Here is a 25,956-nt window from a genome sequence, read left to right as displayed (position 1 = left end):
AGTGCTTTTTTTGATTGATTGATTGAGAGTTTTATTATTAGATTGCACAGTACAGTACATATTTCTGTACAATTGACCACTAAATGGAAACACCCCAATAAGTTTTTAAACTTGTTTAAGTCGGGGTCCACGTTAATCAACAGTAAACTGCCTCCAGTTGTTGCTCAGATGTAATAAAATGACAACACTTTTCTTCTACATATAAAAAGTGCAACATTAAACAGTTTCAAGTCAACTCAGCCTCAGATTACCTTTTCTTTCCCCGCCCCCACAGCCTGGCTAACTTGGCAGTAAGAGGATATATAGGTTTATTGTTTTTCCACCATAGAAGTGGGTCAAAATCTAGTTTTAATGCAATACAGCAACCTTTGGACCCCAAACGGGACAAGCGGTAGGAAACGGATGGATGGATGGATGGATGGTTTCAAATATGCTGCTATAAAAATATTTGTTATTGCTTTAGCCCTGCCTGACTGGCCGAAGAGAGGCTGCTTGAATGCGGTGTTTACACCACGCTCCTCTTTCTCTTCCTTAAAGCAAGGTTGACTTGGGGGGGGGGGGTGTGTGCTTCAAAGGGGTTAGCATGTTCGAGGTGTTGGCTGAAGCATACCCTACTGCTGCTGAACAATGTCGGCAAGCCTCCGTCTTCCATTGTTGTATTGCACCGCGAAGCCGAAGTGTTCCCAAAGGGGAGATGTTAACGAGGCAGGAGGGTCTTCCAGCTCGGGCTTTTGCATCTTTTCCTTGCCCGGTTGCTGCTAACCTGCCTTGTGTTGTGCCTCGCTCTGCATTGTTTACACAACGTGCGGCGCGCTACCTAATATGTCCGTGTGGAAACTTGTTCGGTACACCGCCGAACCGAATCGAAACCCCTGAACCGAAACGGTTCAATACAAATACACGTACCGTTACACCATAGAATGTACGTATGTCTGTATGTAGTTATGAATAACTATGTGTATGTATGTACTGTATGTATGTGAATTTGTATATACAATATATTTGTCTCCCAGTGTGTGCGGGAGCCAAAGTATGGCCGCAGTCACCCACAGAGCCCCACTCAAAACAGCAGGTGCGGTGCCCAGGGAACAAGGGACCACCGGCCCCACGCGGCCAGGCCGGCCAGTGACAGGACCCCCAGAACGTGGCCCACCGTGCATGACCCTTTTACCTTGATCTAGACCAGGGGTCACCAACGCGTTGCCCGCGGGCACCAGGTAGCCCGTAAGGACCAGATGAGTAGCCCGCTGGCCTGTTCTAAAAATAGCTCAAATAGCAGCACTTATCAGTGAGCTGAGTCGATTTTTTTAATTTTATTTATTTACTAGCAAGCTGGTCTCGCTTTACTCTACATTTTTAATTCTAAGAGAGACAAAACTCAAATAGAATTTGAAAATCCAAGAAAATATTTTAAAGACTTGGGTCTTCACTTGTTAAAATAAATTCATTTATTTTTTTCATTTTGCTTCTTATAACTGTCAGAAAGACCATTTTAGAGAAAAAATACAACCTTAAAAATGATTTTAAATTTTTTAAACACATATACCTTTTTATCTGTTAAATTCCTTCCTCTTCTTTCCTAACAATTTAAATCAATGTTCAAGTATTTTTTTTTTATTATTGTAAAGAATAATAAATACATTTTTATTTAATTCTTCATTTTAGCTTCTGTTTTTTCGACGAAGAATATTTGTGAAATATTTCTTCAAACTTATTATGATTAAAATTGAAAAAAAATATTTTGGCAAACCTAGAAAATCTGATTTCAAAGTCTTTTGAATTTCTTTTAAAATTTTTGTTCTGGAAAATCTAGAAGAAATAATGATTTGTCTTTGTTAGAAATATAGCTTGGTCCAATTTGTTATATATTATAACAAAGTGCAGAATGGATTTTAACCTATTCAAAACATGTCATCAAAATTTTAATTTAATATTAATCAGGAAAAATTACTAATGTTCCATAAATTATTTTATTTTTTTCTAAAAGATTCGAATTAGGTAGTTTTTCTATTGATTTTTGGCGGTTGAATTTTGAATTTTAAAGATTCGAAATTGAAGATAAAATTTCAAAATTTTATTTTCGTTTTTTTCGTGTTTTCTCTTCTTTTAAACCGTTCAATTAAGTGTTTTTTTTCATCATTTATTCTCTACAAAAAACTTTCGTAAATGGAAAAAAAATGTACGACGGAATGACAGACAAAAATACCCTTTTTCTTTTTATGTATATATATATTCATTTATTAAAGGTAAATTGAGCAAATTGGCTATTAGTGGCAATTTATTTAAGTGTGTATCAAACTGGTAGCCCTTCGCATTAATCACTACCCAAGAAGTAGCTCTTCAATCAATCAATCAGTGTTTACTTATATAGCCCTAAATCACTAGTGTCTCAAAGGGCTGCACAAACCACTACGACATCCTCGGTAGGCCCACATAAGGGCAAGGAAAACTCACACCCAGTGGGACATCGGTGACAATGATGACTATGAGAACCTTGGAGAGGAGGAAAGCAATGGATGTCGAGCGGGTCTAACATGATACTGTGAAAGTTCAATCCATAATGGATCCAACACAGTCGCGAGAGTCCAGTCCAAAGCGAATCCAACACAGCAGCGAGAGTCCCGTTCACAGCGGAGCCAGCAGGAAACCATCCCAAGCGGAGGCGGATCAGCAGCGCAGAGATTTCCCCAGCCGATACACAGGCAAGCAGTACATGGCCACCGGATCGGACCGGACCCCCTCTACAAGGGAGAGTGGGACATAGGAGAAAAAGAAAAGAAACGGCAGATCAACTGGTCTAAAAAGGGAGTCTATTTAAAGGCTAGAGTATACAAATGAGTTTTAAGGTGAGACTTAAATTCTTCTACTGTGGTGGCATCTCGAAATGTTACCGGGAGGGCATTCCAGAGTACTGGAGCCCGAAATGAAAAAGCTCTATAGCCCGCAGACTTTTTTTGGGCTTTGGGAATTACTAATAAGCCGGAGTCCTTTGAACGCAGATTTCTTGCCGGGACATATGGTATAATACAATCGGCAAGATAGGATGGAGCTAGACCGTGTAGTATTTTATACGTAAGTAGTAAAACCTTAAAGTCACATCTTAAGTGCACAGGAAGCCAGTGTCTTGGTTTCAAAAAGCTTGGTGACCCCTGATCTAGACTATCCCACTCTCAATCACTTTGTAGCCAAAGTTTGTTCAAACAAATACATTTTGGGTCCGGCCTTAATATGTCCGTACAGTACGTGTCCCACCCATTTTGAAAGGGGCGCACCAGGCGGTTAAGCGTCAATAATGATTTCTTCACCTTCAGCTTCACCTCAGTGTTATTGGCCCGTCTGGACAGGAATGTAGCTCTCCCAACCAATAGGCTGAGGGCCCCGAGGGGTCCTGCCCCTGGACCAAAAATAGCCCTGTAAATACACGGCTGGCACTATGAGAACTGGAGCCGGCCCGGCCGATGAATGCTTTGTGTACAAACAAGGAATGCTTGTCAGCCGGGTGCTGCTGAACCATGCAGGCCAGTGTCGCTCTTTGTTGTGGTCGGCACCGAGCGCTGGTGGAGAGACACGAACGTTTGCACATCCTGTAAAGATGTTTACTGATCCGAGTTGTCACAGATGTCTATTTGTAAACAACTCTAGTCAACTGAGAGTAGTATAGCACAATGCACATTTGTGCTTTCACAATCTCTTTTTTTATGCATTCTAAATCATAAATAAACTCTAACAAGAGGTGGCTAACAATACAAGTAATGGGGCTGCCATCTATTCTGCCTAAAGGGCCCTCTTGAAGCTTCCAATGTTGTGTATGCAAAATCCAATAAAGATAAAGTTGGCACGTTGCGTAATTTGTAAATAAAAACACAATACAATAAATTGCAAAACCTTTTCAACTTCAAAGACAATATATTTAATGTTCGAACTGAGAAACTTTATTTTGTTTTGCAAGTAATCCATCCATCCATCCATTTTCTACCGCTTATTCCCTTTTGGGCTCGCGGGGGGCGCTGGCGCCTATCTCAGCTACAATCGGGCAGAAGGCGGGGTACACCCTGGACAAGTCGCCACCTCATCGCAGGCCCAACACAGATAGACAGACAACATTCACACTCACATTCACACACTAGGGCCAATTTAGTGTTCCCAATCAACCTATCCCCAGGTGCATGTCTTTGGAAGTGGGAGGAAGCCGGAGTACCCGGAGGGAACCCACGCATTCACGGGGAGAACATGCAAACCCCACACAGAAAGATCCCGAGCCTGGATTTGAACCCAGGACTGCAGGAACTTCGTACTGTGAGGCAGACGCACTAACCCTTCTGCCACCGTGAAGCCCTTGCAAGTAATCATTAACTTAGAACTTAATGGTAGCAACACATTGCAAAAAAAGTAGTCACAGGGTCATTTTTGCCATTGTTACCTGGCCTTTCCTTTTAACAACACTCAGTAAACATTTGGGAACTGAGGAGACCAATTTTTGAAGCTTTTCAGGTTTAATTATTTCCCATTCTTGCTTGATGTACAGCCTAACAGTTCAGGGTCTCCGTTGTCATATTTTACGCTTCATAATACGCCACACATTTTCAACAGGAGACAAGTCTGGACTACAGGCAGGCCAGTCTAGTACCCGAACTCTTTTACTATGAAGTCACGCTGTTGTAACACGTGGCTTGGCATTGTCTTGCTGAAATAAGCAGGGGCGTCCATGATAACGTTGTTTGGATGCTCCAAAACCTGTATGTACCTTTCAGCATGAATGGTGCCTTCACAGATGTGTAGGACCCATGCCCTGGACACTAATACACCCCCATACCATCACAGATGCTGGCTTTTGAAGTTTGCGCCTATAACCGTCCGGATGGTTCTATTCCTCTTGGTTCTGGAGGACATGACGTCCACAGTCTCCAAAAACAATTTGAAATGTGGACTTGTCAGACCACAGAAAACTTTTACGCTTTGCATCAGTCCATCTGAGAGAAGTTGGGACCAGCGAGGCTGGTGGGGTTTCTGGGTGTTGTTGATAACGGGCTTTAGCTTTGCTTAGTAGAGTTTTAACTAGCACTTACAAATGTAGCGACCAACTGTAGTTACTGACATTTGTTTTCTGAAGTGTTGCTGAGCCCCTGTGGTGATATCCTTCTCACACTGATGTCGGTTTTTGATGTAGATTTAGCATTGCGTGAACATATTGGCGTTGAATCGGTTTCCCAGAGCGCATCGTAACGTTAGCTATTTCCTTCAGCAATAGTAACACCGCCACTCCTAATCATAACAATTATAACACAAAACCATTACTGATCATGACAGACTTCATGACAGTCCATGAGTCAGAACTTAAACTTTTTGAGACTGGATATAGCGTGGATCACTGCAAGTTTTAGACGCTGAGTGATGATCATATCGTGCTTTAGTGAAACACTAAGCATCGTGCAGCAAACAAATATAAACTACCAACTTACTGTACAATGTCCGCTCTCACCGGGATGTTTATATCTTTCAGCACCAGGGTTGTGTCACCCGTTTGGATGATAAAATTAGAACTATCACTCCTCAGGTAATTCTTTTTTTTCCGGCGCTCCTTGTTGATCTTCCTAGTGATGTCGAATTTCAAAGTTGACCAACTTCTCGGCTTCTGGCCACGACCTTCTACTATACAAGTGTGAGGGATGATTTTATAATCCAGCGCAAACTTTTACCAACTCAGTATGTCAATAGCTGGAGTAGCTGCGTTACCTCCGAGATCAAGATGCCGTGTTACTAAAAGTAGTTCCTCTGTGTTAGCTCTTACGATAACAATGTGGGTAATATTAGGTTAAAGTATGTAAATGTTGCATTGTTCGCAATTTTGAATGTTTTTTTTTTTTTTTAAAGGGACTTAATAGGCAGAATAGATGAATCGGGTCACATGCATTGTTAGCCACCTCTTGCTAGTGTTTATTTACGATTTAGGATGCATAAAGAGGAGAAAGACGTGTTTACTCCCACAGGGATTGTGAATGATAAGCAACATTCTTAGAGATGTCCGATATTGTCCAACTCTTAATTACCGATACCGATATATACAGTCGTGTAATTAACACATTATTATGCCTAATTTTGTTGTGATGCGGGTTGTATATATTGTAGCGTCCCATAACAGTTAGTGCTGCAAGGGGTTCTGGGTAGTTGTTCTGTTGTGTTTATGTTGTGTTACGGTGCGGATGTTCTCCCGAAATGTGTTTGTTATACTTGTTTGGTGTGGGTTCACAGCCTGCCGCATATTTATAACAGTGTTAAAGTTGTTTATACGGCCACCCTCAGTGTGACCTGTTGACCAAGTATGGATTGCATTCACTCGTGTGTGTGTGTGTGTGTGTGTGTGTGTGTGTGTGTGTGTGTGTGTGTGTGTGTGTGTGTGTGTGTGTGTGTGTGTGTGTGTGAAAAGCCGTAGGTATTATGTGATTGGGCCGGCACGCAAAGGCAGTGCCTTTAAGGTTTATTGGCGCTCTACTTCTCCCTACGTCCAGACTGCCGATATTATCGGCCGATAAATGCTTTAAAATGTAATCTGACATGAGCTCAGGCCCAGCGAAGCCGGTGGCGTTTCTGGGTGTTGTTGATTACTGGCTTTGGCTTTGCTTAGTAGAGTTTTAACCAGCACTTACAGATGTAGCGACAAATTGTAGTTACTGACGTTGTTTTTTTGAAGTGTTCCTGAGCCCATGTGCTGTAGTGAAACACTAAGCATCGTGCAGCAAACAAATATAAACTACAAACTGACTGTACAATGTCCGCTCTCACTGGGATGTTTATATCTTTCAGCACCAGGCTTGTGTCACCCGTTTGGATGATAAAATTATAATTTTCACTCCTAAGGTATCATTTTAAATTTTTTTCGGAGCAAACGAGCACCTTTTTGGTCTCCCTAGTGAGGTTGAATTTGTGGTAGTGTTAAAGTCGGCCGAAAAATGCTTTAAAATGTAACATCGGAAATTATTGCCATAGGTTTAAAAAAGTAAAATTTATGACTTGGCGTTTTAAAAAGTCATACATTTTACCGATCATTTCTGATATTAAATTTTAAAGTATTTATCGTGCGACGATATCGGCAGTCCGATATTATCAAACCTCTCTAAACATTCCAGAAGAAGTGCAGTTCCCCTTTTAAGATGTCCAATATTACTCTTAACCACCACTAGGAGGCTCCCTTCTGGGCAGTCTCAGCCTCTTGTGAGGCGGTCTGAGCCATGATGTCATCATGTTATATTTCCTTATCGGACTCTGACCACGGTCTTTGCCGCAATTGAGCGGACATGGCGGGGGAGGAGGAGGGAGGATGTGAACGATCTATACTTGGACCTTCATTCATCCGACCTGGTAGCCGTGACCTTTTGGTTCATCCACCAAAAAAAACACGTAGCCTTATGGAATGCAACATTTCGCACCGAGGTGATGCAACATGAGGACGCGACGTTTCGGGTGTTGCCGTAATATCCGGACTAAAGAGCGCATCTAAATATAAGAAACACTCATTCAGTTTTGGAAGACCTGTGCGGTGAGATAGGCTCCAGCACCACCCGCTACCCCAAAAGGGACAAGCGGTAGGAAATGGATGGATGGATGGATGGGTTTTGAAACACTAAATATTCACATACTAAACAAGACAGTGCCTATGACACGGTTTGCAGGAGTACAGTACACATAGTACAGTAAACAATAGTACAGTACATAGTATACAGTAGTGCAATACAGGATATACAGCAGTACAGTACACGGTATGCAGCGGTACAATACAAGGTATACAGTAGTACAGTACATGTTATGCAGTAGTGCATTTTACTGGATATAACGGTACAGTATACAGTAGTACATTAAATAGTGCAATACACAATATACAGTGGTACAGTATACAGTAGTACAGTGCACTGTATACAGCAGTACAGTACACGGTATGCAGCTGTACAATGAAAGGTATACAGCAGTACAGTACATTTTATGCAGTAGTGCATTTTACGGGATATAACGGTACAGTATACAGTAGTACATAGTGCAATACACAATATACAGTAGTACAGTACACGGTATGCAGCTGTACAAAGCAAGGTATACAGTAGTACAGTACATGTTACGCAGTAGTACAATTTACTGTATACAACGGTACAGTAGTACAGTACAAAGTATACAGTAGTGCATCACACAATATACAGTGGTAAAGTAGTGCAGTACTCTGTATACATCAGTACAGTACACGGTATGCAGCGGTGCAATACAAGGTACACAGTAGTACAGTACATGTTATGCAGTAGTACAGGTTACGGTATACAACTGCACATTATACAATAGTACATTACATAGTATACAGCAGTGCAATGCACAATATACAGCAGTACAGTATACAGTACACTGTATACAACAGTACATGGTATGCAGCTGTAGAATGCAAGGTATACAGTAGTACAGTACATGTTATGCAGTAGTACAGTTTACGGTATACAGTAGTACAGTACATAGTATACAGTAGTGCAATACACAATATACAGTGGTACAGTATACTGTAGTACAGTACACTATGCAGCAGTAAAATACATGGAATGCAGTGGTACAATACAAGGTATACAGTAGTACAGTACATGTTATGCAGTAGTACAGTTTACAGTACACAACTGTACATTATACAGTAGCACAGTACATAGTATACAGCAGTGCAATGCACAATATACAGCGGTACAGTATACAGTAGTAGAGTACACTGTATACAGCAGTACAGTACACGGTATGCAGCGGTACAATACATGTTATGCAGTATTACAATTTACGGTATACAACAGTACAGTATACAGTAGTACAATACATGTATACAGTAGTACAGTACAGTATGCAGTAGTACAATACATGGTATACACTAGTACAGTACATGGTGTACATCAGTACAGTGTACAGTACATGGTATACAGTAGTACAGTATACACAGCATTACAGTACATGGTATACATCAGTACAGTGTACAGTAGTACAGTACATGGTATACAGCAGTACAGTATAAAGTAGTACAGTACATGGTATACAGTTGTACAGTACATGGTATACAGTAGTACAGTATACACAGCATTACAGTACATGGTATACAGTAGTACAGTACATTGTATACAGTAATACAGTGCATGGTATACAGTTGAACAGTACACGGTATACAGCAATATAGTATACAGTAGTACAGTACATGGTATACAGCAGTACAGTATACAGTAGTACAGCAGGGGTCCTTAACCTTTTTGACCTTGACTTTTCTACTACAAAGGGGTCAGGGGCCCGCTCACATATTATCACAGAATTAATAATCTCACTGTTGATTTTGATCATATTCAACAATGATATCTCACCTACTTACAGTTTAACAGGATCAACTTTATTAAATAACTTCCATGTGTTATTTAAAAAAAAAGATTATCAAGGCTCAGGTCAGGCTGATTCCAAAGCTAAATACTAATCAAACATACTGCAAAGGAAGGACTTATTAAAATGATTACATAAAAAAAATACATCCTAACTAAACTAATAATATTTATGTTTCGTAAATAAACTGTCAATGAGATTTAGGCACATTGGAAAATACAGCTTTAGCACTTTAGTCATATTTTCTGCGCTTGAGAAACTTATTTCAGACTTTAGCGGGAGACTTCTTCTGAATTGTTTGATATTGTCATTACTGCCACAAGTGGTGGAAAAAGTGTATTACACCTGAGTACTTCGGTTAAGAAACACTGGTATACGGTATACAGTAGGGCAATATGGCTTTCAAATAAAATCTCCAATTTTTTCACCAAAAATTAGATTCCCGATTTTTTTTTTTTTCTTTTTTTTTACTAAAACAGAGTTCAAATGACGGATAATTCATAACATATTTTTATATATTTATTTGAAGAGCGATATTACAGCATAAATATCTGGTATCGATCTTTCCGTACATCACGTCTAGGATTGAGTGTTAATATTTGGGTGGGTCTGTAGTGGAAAAGTTGGGGCCTGATGTCAAAAAGGTGAAGACCCCCGGTGACAGAGCAAAGTTTGGGCAGTAGCAAGAAGAAGCGAATGGAGACGATGCTCCCAGACAAGGTTCCTCTTGTTGTGGCTCTGGACTGCACTCACTAGGCTGATTTAGGGGAATGGGAGGAGTGGGAGGAGTGGGAGGAGTGGGAGGAGTGGGAGGCGTGGGAGGAGTGGGAGGAGGAAGCTGAGCCGGCGTTTAGCGAGGGCGAGGAAGATGACAAATAGTGACTGCAACTCCGCCAGCTGAAGGCGGGCCGGCGTCACAAGCCTTCAACTTGCTTTTCTTAGCGCTAATTTTTGGTTCTCACGTGGAGGAGCGACTTTCACTCGGACTTGTCGTTGTTGGAATAATCGCAGGTTGTCGGTAAGAGTGGTCTACTGCTCGTGCGAATTTGATCAGGAAAGTGATTTGCAAAATGTATTTTTGTGCAACTCGTGACATCAAGTTTATACAAAACTATCTTTTGAGAAGTGCAGTACAATCAACATCGTGATCGATATCAGTCAGGCTGAGTACGCCTTGGAAGCATTATACCCTAATGCTTGTCTAAATGTTTTCTACTAGTTTGTTGCACCTGTCTGTGTGTAGATGTAAGTTTGTGTTTGTAGCTGTAAGTTTGATATACTTTTGTGTTTGTAGCTGTAAGTTTGTGTTTGTAGATATAAGTTTGATATTTGATATTGTTTGTAGCTATAAGTTTGTGTTTGTAGCTATAAGTTTGATACAATTTTTTGTTTTTAGCTGTAAGTTTGTGTTTGTAGCTGTAAGTTTGTGTTTGTAGATATAAGTTTGATATAAGTTTGTGTTTGTAGCTATACGTTTGTGTTTGTAGCTATAATGTTGCGTTTGTAGCTATGAGTTTGATATAAATTTGTGTTTTTAGCCGTAAGTTTGTGTTTGTAGCTGTAAGTTTGTGTTTGTAGATATATGTTTGATATACATTTGTGTTTGTAGCTATATGTTTGCGTTGTAGCTATAAGTTTGATATACATTTGTGTTTTTAGCTGTAAGTTTGTGTTTGAAGCTATATGTTTGCGTTGTAGCTATAAGTTTGATATAAATTTGTGTTTTTAGCTGTAAGTTTGTGTTTGTAGCTATATGTTTGTGTTTGTAGCTATACGTTTGTTTGTAGCTGTAAGTTTGTGTTCGTAGCTCTGAGTTTGTGTTTGTAGCAAAAAGTTTGATATAAGTTTGTGTTTTTAGCTGTAAATTTGTGTCTGTAGCTATATGTTTGTGTTTGTAGCTATAAGTTTGTAGCTGTAAGCTTGTGTTTGTAGCTCTGAGTTTGTGTTAGTAGCAAAAAGTTTGATATAAGTGTGTGTTTTTAGCTGTAAGTTTGTGTTTGTAGCTCTGAGTTTGTGTTTGTAGCAAAAAGTTTGATATAAGTTTGTGTTTTTAGTTGTAAGTTTGTGTCTGTAGCTCTATGTTTGTGTTTGTAGCTATAAGTTTGTAGCTGTAAGCTTGTGTTTGTAGCTCTGAGTTTGTGTTTGTAGCGAAGTTTTAAATAAGTTTGTGTTTTTAGCTGTAAGTTTGTGTTTGTAGCTATAGGTTTGTGTTTGTAGCTATAAGTTTGTGTTTGTAGCTGTATCTTTGTGTTTGTAGATATAAGTTTTTATTTTTTTTAGCTGTAAGTTTGTGTTTGTAGCTATAAGTTTGCAGCTATAGGTTTGTGTTTTTAGCTATAGGTTTGTGTTTGTACCTATAGGTTGGACTTTGTATCTATATGTTTGTGTTTGTAGCTACAGGTTTGATATATATTTGTGATTGTAGCTATAAGTTTGTGTTTGTAGCTATAAGTTTGTTTGTAGCTGTAAGTTTGTGTTTGTAGCTATAGGTTTGTGTTTTTAGCTGTAAGTTTGTGTTTGTAGATATAAGTTTTTGTTTTTTTTAGCTGTAAGTTTGTGTTTGTAGCTATAAGTTTGTAGCTATAGGTTTGTGTTTCTAGCTATAGGTTTGTGTTTGTACCTATAGGTTGGTCTTTGTATCTATACGTTTGTGTTTGTAGCTACAGGTTTGATATAAATTTGTGACTGTAGCTATAAGTTTGTGTTTTTAGCTGTACGTTTGTGTTTGTAGCTATAGGTTTGTGTTTTTAGCTGTAAGTTTGTGTTTGTAGCTCTAACTTTGTAGCTATAGGTTTGTGTTTGTAGCTATAGGTTTGTGTTTGTAGCTATACGTTTGTGTTTGTAGCTGTAGGTTTCTGTTTTTAGCTATATGTTTGTGTTTGTAGTGATAAGTTTGTGTTTGTAGCTATAAGTTTGTGTTTGTAGCTATAAGTTTGTGTTTGTAGCTATAGGTTTGTGTTTGTAGCTGTAAGTATGTGTTTGTAGCTGTATGTTTGTGTTTGTAGATAAAGGTTTTTGTTTTTTTTAGCTGTAAGTTTGTGTTTGTAGATATAAGTTTGATATATGTTTGTAGCTATAAGTTTGTGTTTGTAGCTATACGTTTGATATAAATTTGTGTTTTTAGCTGTAAGTTTGTTTTTGTAGCTGTAAGTTTGTGTTTGTAGATATAAGTTTGATATAAGTTTGTGTTTTTAGCTGTAAGTTGTTTGTAGCTTTAAGTTTGTGTTTGTAGCTATATGTTTCTGTTTGCAGCTATAAGTTTCATATAAATTTGTGTTTTTAGCTGTAAGTTTGTCTTTGTTGCTATATGTTTGTGTTTGTAGCTATACGTTTGTTTGTAGCTGTAAGTTTATGTTTGTTGCTCTGAGTTTGTGTTTGTAGCAAAAAGTTTGATATAAGTTTGTGTTTTTAGCTGTACGTTTGTGTTTGTACCTGTAAGTTTGTGTTTGTAGCTATAAGTTTGTGTTTTTAGCTATAGGTTTCTGTTTGTACCTATATGTTTGTGTTTGTAGCTGTAAGCTTGTGTTTGTAGCGAAGTTTTAAATAAGTTTGTGTTTTTAGCTGTAAGTTTGTGTTTGTAGCTATAGGTTTGTGTTTGTAGCTATAAGTTTGTGTTTGTAGCTGTATCTTTGTGTTTGTAGATATAAGTTTTTATTTTTTTTAGCTGTAAGTTTGTGTTTGTAGCTATAAGTTTGCAGCTATAGGTTTGTGTTTTTAGCTATAGGTTTGTGTTTGTACCTATAGGTTGGTCTTTGTATCTATATGTTTGTGTTTGTAGCTACAGGTTTGATATATATTTGTGATTGTAGCTATAAGTTTGTGTTTGTAGCTATAAGTTTGTTTGTAGCTGTAAGTTTGTGTTTGTAGCTATAGGTTTGTGTTTTTAGCTGTAAGTTTGTGTTTGTAGATATAAGTTTTTGTTTTTTTTAGCTGTAAGTTTGTGTTTGTAGCTATAAGTTTGTAGCTATAGGTTTGTGTTTCTAGCTATAGGTTTGTGTTTGTACCTATAGGTTGGTCTTTGTATCTATACGTTTGTGTTTGTAGCTACAGGTTTGATATAAATTTGTGACTGTAGCTATAAGTTTGTGTTTTTAGTTGTAAGTTTGTGTTTGTAGCTATAGGTTTGTGTTTTTAGCTGTAAGTTTGTGTTTGTAGCTCTAACTTTGTAGCTATAGGTTTGTGTTTGTAGCTATAGGTTTGTGTTTGTAGCTATACGTTTGTGTTTGTAGCTGTAGGTTTCTGTTTTTAGCTATATGTTTGTGTTTGTAGTGATAAGTTTGTGTTTGTAGCAATAAGTTTGTGTTTGTAGCTATAAGTTTGTGTTTGTAGCTATAGGTTTGTGTTTGTAGCTGTAAGTATGTGTTTGTAGCTGTATGTTTGTGTTTGTAGATAAAGGTTTTTGTTTTTTTTAGCTGTAAGTTTGTGTTTGTATATATAAGTTTGATATATGTTTGTAGCTATAAGTTTGTGTTTGTAGCTATACGTTTGATATAAATTTGTGTTTTTAGCTGTAAGTTTGTTTTTGTAGCTGTAAGTTTGTGTTTGTAGATATAAGTTTGATATAAGTTTGTGTTTTTAGCTGTAAGTTTGTTTGTAGCTTTAAGTTTGTGTTTGTAGCTATATGTTTCTGTTTGCAGCTATAAGTTTCATATAAATTTGTGTTTTTAGCTGTAAGTTTGTCTTTGTAGCTATATGTTTGTTTGTAGCTATACGTTTGTTTGTAGCTGTAAGTTTATTGCTCTGAGTTTGTGTTTGTAGCAAAAAGTTTGATATAAGTTTGTGTTTGTAGCTGTAAGTTTGTGTTTGTAGCTGTATATTTGTGTTTGTAGATATAAGATTTTAGTTTTTTTAGCTGTAAGTTTGTGTTTGTAGCTATAAGTTTGTGTTTTTAGCTATAGGTTTCTGTTTGTACCTATATGTTTGTGTTTGTAGCTACAAGTTTGTAGCTGTAAGCTTGTGTTTGTAGCTCTGAGTTTGTGTTTGTAGCGAAGTTTTAAATAAGTTTGTGTTTTTAGCTGTAAGTTTGTGTTTGTAGCTATAGGTTTGTGTTTGTAGCTATAAGTTTGCGTTTGTAGCTGTATCTTTGTGTTTGTAGATATAAGTTTTTATTTTTTTTAGCTGTAAGTTTGTGTTTGTAGCTATAAGTTTGCAGCTATAGGTTTGTGTTTTTAGCTATAGATTTGTGTTTGTACCTATAGGTTGGTCTTTGTATCTATATGTTTGTGTTTGTAGCTACAGGTTTGATATATATTTGTGATTGTAGCTATAAGTTTGTGTTTGTAGCTATAAGTTTGTTTGTAGCTGTAAGTTTGTGTTTGTAGCTATAGGTTTGTGTTTTTAGCTGTAAGTTTGTGTTTGTAGATATAAGTTTTTGTTTTTTTTAGCTGTAAGTTTGTGTTTGTAGCTATAAGTTTGTAGCTATAGGTTTGTGTTTCTAGCTATAGGTTTGTGTTTGTACCTATAGGTTGGTCTTTGTATCTATACGTTTGTGTTTGTAGCTACAGGTTTGATATAAATTTGTGACTGTAGCTATAAGTTTGTGTTTTTAGTTGTAAGTTTGTGTTTGTAGCTATAGGTTTGTGTTTTTAGCTGTAAGTTTGTGTTTGTAGCTCTAACTTTGTAGCTATAGGTTTGTGTTTGTAGCTATAGGTTTGTGTTTGTAGCTATACGTTTGTGTTTGTAGCTGTAGGTTTCTGTTTTCAGCTATATGTTTGTGTTTGTAGTGATAAGTTTGTGTTTGTAGCTATAAGTTTGTGTTTGTAGCTATAAGTTTGTGTTTGTAGCTATAGGTTTGTGTTTGTAGCTGTAAGTATGTGTTTGTAGCTGTATGTTTGTGTTTGTAGATAAAGGTTTTTGTTTTTTTTAGCTGTAAGTTTGTGTTTGTAGATATAAGTTTGATATATGTTTGTAGCTATAAGTTTGTGTTTATAGCTATACGTTTGATATAAATTTGTGTTTTTAGCTGTAAGTTTGTTTTTGTACTGTAAGTTTGTGTTTGTAGATATAAGTTTGATATAAGTTTGTGTTTTTAGCTATAAGTTTGTTTGTAGCTTTAAGTTTGTGTTTGTAGCTATATGTTTCTGTTTGCAGCTATAAGTTTCATATAAATTTGTGTTTTTAGCTGTAAGTTTGTCTTTGTAGCTATATGTTTGTGTTTGTAGCTATACGTTTGTTTGTAGCTGTAAGTTTATGTTTGTTGCTCTGAGTTTGTGTTTGTAGCAAAAAGTTTGATATAAGTTTGTGTTTTTAGCTGTACGTTTGTGTTTGTACCTATAGGTTTGTGTTTGTAGCTGTATATTTGTGTTTGTAGATATAAGATTTTAGTTTTTTTAGCTGTAAGTTTGTGTTTGTAGCTATAAGTTTGTGTTTTTAGCTATAGGTTTCTGTTTGTACCTATATGTTTGTGTTTGTAGCTACAAGTTTGATAAAAATGTGTGTTTTTACCTGTAAGTTTGTATTTGTAGCTATAAGTTTGTGTTTGTAGCTATAAGTTAGTTTGTAGCTGTAAGTTTGTGTTTGTAGCTATAGGTTTGTGTTTGTAGCTGAATGTTTGTGTTTTTAGCTGTATGTTTGTGTTTGTAGATATAAGTTTGTGTTTTTTGCTATAAGTTTGTGTTTTTAGCTGTAAGTTTGTGTTTGTAGCTCTAAGTCTGTATCTATAGGTTTGTGTTTGTAGCTATAAGTTTGTGTACGTAGTTATAGGTTTGTGTTTGTAGCTATAGGTTTGTGTTTGTTGCTTTAGGTTTGTGTTATTAGCTATAGGTTTGTCTTTGTTGCTATAAGTTTGATATAAATCTGTGTTTTTAGCTGTAATTTTGTGTTTGTAGCTATAAGTTTGTGTTTGTATTTATACGTTTGTTTGTAGCTGTAATTTTGTGTTTGTAGCTCTGAGTTTGTGTTTGTAGCGAGAAGTTTGATATAAGTTTGTGTTTTGAGCTGTAAGTTTGTGTTTGTAGCTATAGGTTTGTGTTGGTTGCTATAAGGTTGTATTTAAAATAGAGTAGAATAGAATTTTATTGTCATTATTGCAGTGAACAGGTTCAACGAACAACAAAATTTGAGCAGATCCCCTAAGGTGCATATACAATATGGTAATATAAATAGTAAAAAGATAGAAATGAGAGATGTATGTATGTATATATATATATATATATATATATATATATATATATATATATATATATATATATATATATGTATCCACACAGATGCATATATGCATACATATGAATGTATATACACACATACGTATAACATTATTGCACATTATAGACCAAAAAAAAAAAAAAAAACATGACACATGGGGACATGATGGACATATTGTGCTCATTTAGTGCCTCTTTAATGCTACTATGGCTCTTGGGTAGAAGCTGTTTTTTAGTCTATTTGTGCTCGCTTTTAGCACCCTATAGTTTCTGCTCGAGGGTAGCAGTTCTAGATGGCAGTGCCCGGGGTGGAATGGGTCCTTCAGGATGCTCTGTGCTTTTCTGAGACAGCGGGAGCTGTACAGGTCAGCCAGGGAGGGGAGGGGGCATCCGATGATCTTCTGGGCGGACTTTCCAACCCTCTGGAGCACCGTTCTCTCTGCGGCCGTGCAGCTGCTGAACCACACGCAGATGCAGTAGGTCAGGATGCTTTCAATGGAGCACCGGTAGAAGGACACCAGCAGTTCCTGAAAGAGGTGGTTGTTCCTGAGTATTCTCAGGAAGTTCAGTGTCTGGTGTGTCTTCTTGATGGTAGCCGTGGTGTTGGTGCTCCAGGATAGGTCGTCGGCCAGGTGGACTCCCAGGGAGCGGAAGTCGGAGACCATCTCCACGCAGTCACCGCTGATGATCAGGGGCAGGATGTCCCTTTTATTCCTCCTGAAGTCTATGGCCAGCTCCTTGGTCTTGGAGGTTCTTCAGGGCCAGGTTGTTGACTGTGCACCAATCCGACAGCTTCTCCACCTCGTCCCGATATGCAGCCTCGTCTCCCTCCGAGATGAGCCCCACTACGGTGGTGTCATCCGCAAATTTGATGATGGAGTTGCTGGAGTGGGCAGGTGTGCAGTCGTATGTGTAGATGGAGTAGAGAAGGGGGCTCAGCACGCAGCCTTGTGGAGAGCCGGTGCTGAGGTACAGGCTCCATGACATGTGGCGACCCAACTGCACCCTCTGGGGGCGTTTGGAAAGAAGTCCTTAATCCACATGCAGATGGAGTTTGATAGACCCAGGTCTGACAGTTTGGACACCAGTCTGTCAGGTATAATGGTGTTAAATGTCGAACTATAATCCAGAAAAAGCAGCTATTTGTAGCTATATGTTTGTGTTTGTAGCTGTAACATTGTGTTTGTAGCTTTAGGTATGTGTTTGTAGCTATAACTTTGTGTTTGTAGCTTTAGGCCTGTGTTTGTAGCTATAGGTTTGTTTTTTTCGATGTAAGTTTGTGTTTGTAGCTGTAGAATTGCGTTTGTAGCTGTAACTTTGTGTTTGTAGCTTTAGATTTGTGTTTGTAGCTATAAGTTTGTGTCTGTAGATATAAGTTTGTATTTGTAGCTGTAACTTTGTGTTTGTAGCTATAGGTTTGTGTTTGTAGATATAAGTTTGTGTTTGTAGCTGTAAGTTTGTGTTTGTAGCTATAAGTTTGTAGTTATAGGTTTGTGTTTGTAGCTATAAGTTTGTGTTTGAAACTATAGGTTTGTGTTTGTTGCTCTAAGTTTGTGTTTGTAGCTATAGGTTTGTGTCAGTAGCTATAAGTTTGTTTCTAACTATAGGTTTATGTTTGTTGCTATAGGTATGTTTGTTGCCATGTGTTTGTAGCTATAGGTTACTGTTTGTTGCCATAGGTTTCTGTTTGTAGCTATACGTTAGTGTTTGTAACTATAGTTTTATGTTTGTTGCCATAGGTTTATTTTTGTTGCTAAAGGTTAGTGTTTGTAGCGAAAAGTTTGATATAAGTTTAGCAGTAAGTTTGTGTTTGTAGCTGTAGGTATGTGTTTGTAGCTATAGGTTTGTGTTTGTAGAAATATGTTTGTGTTTGTAGCTGTATGTTTGTGTTTGTAGCTATAAGTGTGTAGTTATAGGTTTGTGTTTGTAGCTATAAGTTTGTGTTTGTAGCTATAGGTTTGTGTTTGTTGCTCTAAGTTTGTGTTTGTAGCTATAGGTTTGTGTTTGTAACTCTGAGTTTGTTTCTAACTATAGGTTTATGTTTGTTGCTATAGGTTTATGTTTGTTGCCATAGGTTTGTGTTTGTAGCTATGAGTTAGTGTTTGTAAGTATAGTTTTATGTTTGTTGCCATAGGTTTATTTTTGTTGCTAAAGGTTTGTGTTTGTAGCTATAGGTTTGGGTTTGTAGCGAAAAGTTTGATACAAGTTGAGCAGTAAGTTTGTGTTTGTTGCTATAAGTTTTTTAGCTAAAAGTTTATGTTTGAAGCTATAGGTTTGTGTTTGTAGCTTTAGGTTTGTATTTGTAGCTTTAGGTATGTGTTTGTAGCTATAAGTTTGTGTTTGTAGATTTAAGTTTGTGTTTGTAGCTCTATGTTTGTTTTTGTAGCTATAATTTTGTAATTATAGGTTTGTGTTTGTAGCTATATGTTGGTGTTTGTTGCTTTAAGTTTGTGTTTATAGCTATGTTTGTGTTTGTAGCTATAAGTTTGTTTCTAACTATAGGTTTATGTTTGTTGCTATAGGTTTATGTTTGTTGCCATAGGTTTGTGTTTGTAGCTGTACGTTAGTGTTTATAACTATAGGTTTATGTTTGTTGCCATAGGTTTATTTTTGTAGCCATAGGTTTGTGTTTGTAGCTATACGTTAGTGTTTGTAACTATAGTTTTATGTTTGATGCCATCGGTTTATTTTTTTTGCTAAAGGTTTGTGTTTGTAGCTATAGATTTGTGTTTGTAGCTCTGAGTTTGTTTGCAGCGAAAAGTTTGATATAAGTTTTGCACTAAGTTTGTGTTTGTTGCTAAAAGTTTTTTAGCTAAAAGTTTGTGTTTGAAGCTATAACTTTGTGTTTGTAGCTATAGGTTTGTGTTTGTAGCTATAGGTTTGTGTTTGTAGGTATAGGTTTGTGTTTGTAGCTATAGGTTTGTGTTTGTAGCTATAGGTTTGTGTTTGTAGCTTTAGGTATGTGTTTGTAGCTATAGGTTTGTGTTTGTAGCTATAGGTTTGTGTTTGTAGCTATAAGTTTGTTTGTAGCGAAAAGTTTTATATAAGTTTAGCAGTAAGTTTGTGTTTGTTGCTATAAGTTTTTTAGCTAAAAGTTTGTGTTTGAAGCTATAAGTTTGTGTTTGTAGCTAAAGGTTTGTGTTTGTAGCTTTAGGTATGTGTTTGTAGCTATAAGTTTGTGTTTGTAGATTTAAGTTTGTGTTTGTAGCTATAATTTTGTAGTTATAGGTTTGTGTTTGTAGCTATATGTTGGTGTTCATTGCTCTAAGTTTGTGTTTGTAGCTATGTTTGTGTTTGTAGCTATAAGTTTGTTTCTAACTATAGGTTTATGTTTGTTGCTATAGGTTTATGTTTGTTGCCATAGGTTTGTGCTTGTAGCTATACGTTAGTGTTTGTAATTATAGTTTTATGTATGTTGCCATAGGTTTATTTTTGTTGCCATAGGTTTGTGTTTGTAGCTATACGTTAGTGTTTGTAACTATGGTTTTATGTTTGTTGCCATCGGTTTATTTTTGTTGCTAAAGATTTGTGTTTGTTGCTATAGGTTTGTGTTTGTAGCTCTGAGTTTTGTTTGCAGCGAAAAGTTTGATATAAGTTTAGCAGTAAGTTTGTGTTTGTTGCTCTAAGTTTTTTAGCTAAAAGTTTGTGTTTGAAGCTATAACTTTGTGTTTGTAGCTATAGGTTTGTGTTTGTAGCTATAGGTTTGTGTTTGTAGGTATAGGTTTGTGTTTGTAGCTTTAGGTATGTGTTTGTAGCTGTAGGTTTGTGTTTGTAGATATAAGTTTGTGTTTGTAGCTGTATGTTTGTGTCTGTAGCTATAAGTTTGTAGTTATAGGTTTGTGTTTGTAGCTATAAGTTTGTGTTTGTAGCTATATGTTTGTTGCTCTAAGTTTGTGTTTGTAGCTATAGGTTTGTTTCTAACTATAGGTTTATGTTTGTTGCTATAGGTTTATGTTTGTTGCCATAGGTTTGTGTTTGTAGCTATAAGTTAGTGTTTGTAACTATAGTTTTATGTTTGTTGCCACAGGTTTATTTTTGTTGCTAAAGGTTTGTGTTTGTAGCTTTGTTTTTTGTTTTTTTCGAAGCTATAGGTTTGTGTTTGTAGCTATTAGTTTGGGTTTGTAGATATAAGTTTGAGTTTGTAGCTCTAAGTTTGTGTTTGTAGCTATAGGTTTGTGTTTGTAGCTATAAGTTTTTTTCTAAAAATAGGTTTATGTTTGTTGCTATAGGTTTATGTTTGTTGCCATAGGTTTGTGTTTGTAGCTATAAGTTAGTGTTTGTAACTATAGTTTCATGTTTGTTGCCATATGTTTATTTTTGTTGCTAAATGTTTGTGCTTGTGGCTTTGAGTTTGTGTTTGTAGCTATATGTTTTTTTTTTTTTTTGGAGCTATGGGTTTGTGTTTGTAGCTATTAGTTTGGGTTTGTAGATATAAGTTTGTGTTTGTAGCTCTAAGTTTGTGTTTGTAGCTATAAGTTTGGGTTTGGTGTTTGTAGCTTTAAGTTTGGTTTTGGTGTTTGTAGCTATAAGTTTGTGTTTGTAGCAATGAGTTTGTGTTGGTTGCTATAAGTTTGGGTTTGTAGCTATAAGTTTGTGTTTGTAGCTATACGTTTGTCTTTGTAGCTACAGGTTAGTGTTTGTAGCTACAGGTTAGTGTTTGTATCTCTAAGTTTGTGTTTATAGCTATAGGTTTGTGTTTGTAGCTATAGGTTTATGTTTGTAGCTATATGTTTTTTTGTAGCTATAGTTCTGTGTTTGTAGATATTTGTTTGGGTTTGTAGATATAAATTTGTGTTTGTAGCTATAAGTTTGGGTTTGGTGTTTGTAGCTATAAGTTTGTGTTTGTAGCTATGAGTTTGTGTTTGTAGCTATGAGTTTGTGTTGGTTGCTATACGTTTGGGTTTGTAGCTCTAAGTTCGTGTTTGTAACTATGAGTTTGTGTTTGTAGCTACAGATTAGTGATTTTAGATATAAGTTTGTGTTTGTAGCCATACGTTTGTGTTTGTAGCTATGAGTTGGTTTTGGTTTCTACAAGTTTGTTTTTGTAGCGATAGGATTGTGTTTGTAGCTATAGGTTTGTGTTTGTAGTTATAGCTTTGTGTTTGTAGCTATAGGTTCGTGTTTGTAGCTAAAGGTTTGTTTATAGCTATGAGTGTGTTTGTAGCTATAGGTTTGTGTTGGTTGCTATAAGTTTGTGTTTGTAGCTCTGAGTCTGTGTTTGTAGCTATCGGTTTGTGTTTGTTGCAATAAGTTTGTGTTTGTAGCTATGAGTCTGGTTTTGTAGCTATAGGTTTGTGTTGGTTGCTATAAGTGTGGGTTTGTAGTTATAAGCGTGTTTTTGGTGTTTGTAGCTATAGGTTTGTGTTTGTAGCTATCGGTTTGTGTTTGTTGCGATAAGTTTGTGTTTGTAGCTGTGAGTCTGGTTTTGTAGCTATAGGTTTGTGTTGGTTGCTATAAGTGTGGGTTTGTAGTTATAAGCGTGTTTTTGGTGTTTGTAGCTATAGGTTTGTGTTTGTAGCTATCGGTTTGTGTTTGTTGCGATAAGTTTGTGTTTGTAGCTATGAGTCTGGTTTTGTAGCTATAGGTTTGTGTTGGTTGCTATAAGTGTGGGTTTGTAGTTATAAGCGTGTTTTTGGTGTTTGTAGCTATAGGTTTGTGTTTGTAGCTAAAGGTTTGTGTTTGTAGCTATACGTTTGTGTTTGTAGCTATACGTTTGTGTTTGTAGCTATAAGTTTGTGTTTCTAGCTATGAGTCCGTGTTTGTTGCGATAGGTGTGTGTTGGTTGCTATAAGTTTGGGTTTGTAGCTATAAGTTTGTATTTGGTGTTTGTAGCTATGGGTTTGTGTTTGTAGCTATACGTTTGTGTTTGTCGATATAAGTTTGTGTGTAGACATGTTTGTGTTTGTAGCTATAGGTTTGTGTTTGCATCTATAAGTTTGTTTTTGTAGCTATACTGTTGTGTTTGTAGCTACAAGTTTGTGTTTGTAGTTATAGGTTTGTGTTTGTTGTTATAAGTTTGGGTTTGTAGCTATAAGTTTTTATTTGTAGCTTCAGGTTTGTGTTTGTAGCTATAGGTTTGTGTTTTTAGCTATCGGTTTGTGTTTGTAGCTACACGTATAAGTTTGGGTTTCTAGCTATAAGTTTGTTTTTGGTGTTTGTAGCTCGAGGCTTGTGTTTGTAGCTATACTTTTGTGTTTGTCACAATGTTTCATTCACTATGATACCTACAAATTTGGTAGATGAAACTTGAGTAATTTCTATTCATCCAATAAAAAAATTGTTTTGTTTTTGTTCACAAACACAATAAAGTTGGATTTCTTTTACACTTAGTGATAGCCTATTCACAAGAAAGCATTCATATAGCACGGCTATACCAGAATTAGCTTCCCTAATGAGATTTTCAAATTTTTTGCGAGTTACGATCAAATATGTGTCATCAGCAAACAGAATCTGTGTAAAAGATAAAGATACAGTCGCCAGGTCATTGATGTAAATGAGAAACAGTAAAGGTCCAAGTACAGACCCCTGAGGAACTCCACATGGCATCTTAAGTTTGGACAACCATTGACATACACATCAAATGATCTAGAAAGCAATTTAAAGGTAATATTTTGAAAACTATAGATATGTAATTTATCAAGTAAAATACAAAGCCCGTTTCCATATGAGTTGGGAAATTGTGTTAGATGTAAATATAAACGGAATGCAATCATTTGCAAATCCTTTTCAACCCATATTCAATTGAATGCACTACAAAGAGAAGATATTTGATGTTCAAACTCATAAACTTATTTTTTTTTGCAAATAATAATTAACTTAGAATTTCATGGCTGCAACACGTGCCAAAGTAGTTGGGAAAAGGCATGTTCACCACTGTGTTACATCACCTTTTCTTTTAACAACACTCAAAAAACGTTTGGGAACTGAGGAAACTAATTGTTGAAGCTTTGAAAGTGGAATTCTTTCCCATTCTTGTTTTATGTAGAGCTTCAGTCGTTCAACAGTCCGGGGTTTCTGCTGTTGTATTTTACGCTTCATAATGCACCTCACATTTTTGATGGGAGACAGGTTTGGACTGCAAGCTGACCAGGAAAGTACCCGCACTCTTTTTTTATGAAGCCACGTTGTTGTAACACCTGCTGAATGTGGCTTTGCATTGTCTTGCTGAAATAAGCAGGGGCGTCCATCAAAAAGACGGCGCTTAGATGGCAGCATATGTTGTTCCAAAACCTGTATGTACCTTTCAGCATTAATGGTGCCTTCACAGATGTGTAAGTAATGCACCCCCATACCATCACAAATGCTAGCTTTTGAACTTTGCGTCGATAGCAGTCTGGATGGTTCGCTTCCCCTTTGGTTCGGATGACACGATGTCGAATTTTTTTCAAAAACAATTTGAAATATGGACTCGTCAGACCACAGAACACTTTTCCACTTTGCATCAGTCCATCTTAGATGATCTCGGGCCCAGAGAAGCCGGCGGCGTTTCTGGACGTTGTTGTTAAATGGCTTTCGCTTTGCATAGTAGAGCTTTAACTTGCACTTACAGATGTAGCGACGAACTGTATTTAGTGACAGTGGTTTTCTGAAGTGTTCCTGAGCCCATGTGGTGATATCCTTTAGAAATTGATGTCGGTTTTGGATACAATGCTGTTTGAGGGATCAAAAGTCACTGTCACTCAATGTTGGTTTCTGGCCTTGCCGCTTACGTGAAGTGATTTCTCCAGATTCTCTGAACCTTTTGATGATATTCTGGACCGTAGATGTTGAAATCCCTAATTTTCTTGCAATTGCATTTTTGAGAAACGTTGTTCTTAAATTGTTTGACTATTTGCTCACACAGTTGTGGACAAAGGGGTGTACCTCGCGTCTTGTGAAAGACCGAGCATTTTTTGGGAAGCTGTTTTTGTACCCAATCATGGCACCCACCTGTTCCCAATTAGCCTAGGATGTTCCAAATAAGTGTTTGATGAGCATTCCTCAGCTTTATCAGTATTTATTGCCACCTTTCCCAACTTCTTTGTCACGTGTTGCTGGCATCATATTCTAATGTTAATGATTATTTGCCAAAAAGAAAAAAATAACGTTTATCAGTTCGAACATCAAATATCATGTCTTTGTAGTGCGTTCAACTGAATATGGGTTGAAAATTATTTGCAAATCATTGTATTCCGTTTATATTTACATCCAACACAATTTCCCAACTCATATGGAAACGGGGTTTGTAGTATAATCAACAGTATCAAAAGCTTTAAAAAGATCAAGGAATATGCCAAGAGCAAATTCCTTCTCATGAATGGCAGCATAGATATCCTCATCCAACTGAACAAGAGCCACATCGGTGGAGTTATTTTTCCTAAAACTATACTAGTGTTTATAGAGGATATTGTCTTCATTCAAGTGGTGCATCATTGTTTTATCAACCAGTTTTTCCGACATTTTAGAGAAGCATGGTAACACAGATATTGACCGATACTTATTAAAAAGTCTTGGATCTCCGGATTTATGCACAAGAGTAACTTTAGCTCGTCTTTTTTTAATCTTCATGCATATAATCAAACCAGTTTGATGATTCTATGTGTCTACATTAAATCATTCTTGTTCATACTGCGTTAATATATGCTCATTTTAAACTTTCATGCAGAAAAGGAAAATCACAACTAAGTCAATTAACCAAAACTGTATTTAATAAACAGTTATTAAGCAGTGGCACAAACATTCATATCATTTCCAAAACAGAAAGTGCAAGATTGTCAGAGACATTTTAAAACAAGCTATGAGTGCACTTTTGTGCATGATGTCACTAAGATGACGTATCAAAACAACACTAAAATAAAGAGCACTTTTTGTACAGAACGCCACTACAATAGTTTTAAACAAATAAAGTGCACTTTTGTGCATGATGTCACACAAGATATTTCAAGCTGCAGTACATACAAAATAGTGCTGCTAGGATCCTGATGAGAGTGCAGAAATACGACCATATCAAACTAACTCTAAAAGCTCTTCACTGGCTTCCTGTTGCACTCAGGATTGAATACAAAGTCTCCTTACTAACGGCGTGGCGAAGTTGGTAGAGTGGCTGTGCCATCAATCTGAGGGTTACTGGTTCAATCCTCACCTTCTACTATCCTAGTGACGTCCGTTGTGTCTTTGGGCAAGACACTTCACCCTTGCTCCTGATGGGTCCTGGTGAGCGCCTTGCATGGCAGCTCCCGCCGTCAGTGTGTGAATGTGGAAAAACTTTCAAAGCGCTTTGGGCTGCTTTAAAAATGGGTAGAAAAGCGCTATACAAGTACAACCCATTTACCATTTACTAACCCACCAGTGCCTCCATGCCTTCAAAGAACTCACCCCTAAATCCTCCACACGACACCTTCGCTCCGAACAGGCTAACCTCCTTCAACCTCCAAAGACAAAGCTAAGAACTATGGGAGTC

The 25,956-nt window shown here is 37.0% G+C and overlaps 1 protein-coding gene across 2 annotated transcripts in view; it reads left to right on the top strand.

Moving 5' to 3' along the window:
* The window catches only part of tfeb (transcription factor EB), a 162,631-nt gene that overhangs the window by 27,580 nt on the left and 109,095 nt on the right, over positions 1–25,956 (top strand). The window contains exon 1 of one of the 2 annotated variants that reach the window (XM_061922612.1): positions 10,236–10,390. The exons of the other annotated variant lie outside the window; for it this stretch is intronic. The gene's annotated coding sequence lies outside the window, so the exon portion shown is untranslated. Of the gene's footprint in view, positions 1–10,235; positions 10,391–25,956 lie in introns of those variants that run through there. 2 annotated transcript variants of the gene reach the window in all.

The sequence above is a fragment of the Nerophis ophidion genome, linkage group LG16 (assembly GCF_033978795.1).
Source record: "Nerophis ophidion isolate RoL-2023_Sa linkage group LG16, RoL_Noph_v1.0, whole genome shotgun sequence".
Lineage (NCBI taxonomy): Eukaryota > Metazoa > Chordata > Actinopteri > Syngnathiformes > Syngnathidae > Nerophis > Nerophis ophidion.
This window is presented reverse-complemented; position numbering and strand designations above follow the sequence as displayed.